A 1,976-nucleotide genomic window follows, 5' to 3' on the forward strand; every position below is an offset into this window, starting at 1 on the left:
AAAAAAGAAATGTCAAAAAAATATAAAGTAAGTTCAAGAAATGGCTTAATGTGCCAAGAAAATGAAAATATATGTAGATGCCAAGGTCTTTGATTCATGACAAAAACCAAGAAGATACTGACCTTCTGCATGTTCTTTTTTTTTTAACATTTATTTATTTGTTATGTATACAGTGCTTTGCTTGCCTGCATGCTTGCATGCCAGAAGAGGGCACATTTCTCATTATATGATGGGTGTAAAGTCACCGAGTGGTTATTGGGAACTGAACTCAGGACCTCTGAAAGAGCAGCCAACATTCTTTACCTCTAAGCCACTTCTCCAGCCCCTCCTTTGTATGTTCTACAGATATCAATGCAAACAGTGACTTGTTAGAGAATTCTTTGACTTTGTGTTCCAGATAAAAGTATTGCTGCCTAATTATAGCACAGTGTAATCATATTACACAATTTATTTGTTAAGAGTTCTTTGGTTTTATTTATCATGAAAAATAATTTCTAGGGCTGGAGAGATGACTCAGGTTAAGCACTGGCTGCTCTTCCAGAGTTGCTGAGTTAAATTCCCAACACCCACATGGTGGATCACAACCATCTGTAATAAGGTCTGTCACCGTCTTCCTGTGTGCAGGCATACATGCAGCAGAGCATTATATACTAAATAAGTAAACAAATCTTTAAAAAAGGAAAAATAATTTTTACTTAATTAAAAATTTGAAAAAAAAACATACTTTATAATCATCTAAGTAGATCTTTGGTGAACACTGTCTGATATAATTCCAGGTTCATTTCTTAGAAGAAGGGTCTGGTTATGTAAATATTTTTGTTTGAATAGGTATTGAAGAATAAATGTGACAAGAATTTGTAGGGACATTTCATTTGCATTTTGATAAATAAAGCTTGTCTGAGGATCAGAAAAGTAAAACTGCTGCAATGCCCAGCCTAATAGATCAAGCAGCAATGACATAAACCTTTAATAACTGTAGCTGCAATGACAAACACTTTTAGTGCCAGTAGTCACACTAGTTTGCCAAAGAAATTAGTTGGTAGTGGTGCATGCCCTTAATCCCAGTACTAGAGAGAATTATGAAACAGGAGGATACAGGAATCAGTCTCATTCTGGGATTCCTAAAGGTAGGACTGTTGTGAGGAGTTGCAGGCCGCTTCCCTGCTGCCCCAGCTCCTGGCCGCCAGCTAGCTCTAGCTTATGCCCTGAAATAATTACACAGAAACTGTATTCTTTTAAACACTGCCTGGACCATAAGTTCCAGTTTCTTATTGGCTAGCTCTTACATATCAATCTAACCCATTTCTAATAATCTGTGTAGCCCACGAGGTGGCTTACCAGAGAAGATCTTAACCTGCGTCTGTCTGGAGTGGGAGAATCATGGCAACTCCTTGACATAGCTTCTTTCTCCCAGCATTCTGTTCTGTTTACTCCACCTGCCTAAGGGTTGGCCTATCAAAGGGCCTAGGCAGTTTCTTTATTAATAAGAAATCACTCCCACATCATAGGACCACCACTTCTGACTGAGGTCGAGGTAAGAGCAAGTGGCTGGCTGCTATGGTTTTCTGGTCTTCATGTTTAAACCCAATTTCTCTCTCTGAGATTTTGTTAATTGTGCTTCACTTTTGAGGCACAATTTACAAAAAAGTCGTTTGCCAGAGGTTTGTTTTTGTTTTTTTTTTTTCCCACCAGTCTTGGCCAAAGCTGGGATTGGAATTCCAGATCTAGGAATTGGAACCCTAACCTAGCCACCTAAGCATGGGAAAAAAAAATTATGCTCCCAGCTCCCATTCACCCTAGTTTAGCATCCATGTAAAAAAGGAAAATTCAAAGAGAATCTGGAGAGTGTATGTTATTGTGTTTTCTTTTGTTTGACTACTGAAAAGCAAGAGCTGCTAAAAGATATTTGATTATAAATACTGCTGAATTAATACAACCTATATATTTTGAAAATCCCTTGACTTCAAAATTTAAGT

This window comes from Alexandromys fortis, unplaced genomic scaffold (genome assembly GCF_014885135.2).
Source record: "Alexandromys fortis isolate MF-2015 unplaced genomic scaffold, M_Fortis_MF-2015_v1.1 scaffold_407, whole genome shotgun sequence".
In the NCBI taxonomy this organism is placed as follows: domain Eukaryota; kingdom Metazoa; phylum Chordata; class Mammalia; order Rodentia; family Cricetidae; genus Alexandromys; species Alexandromys fortis.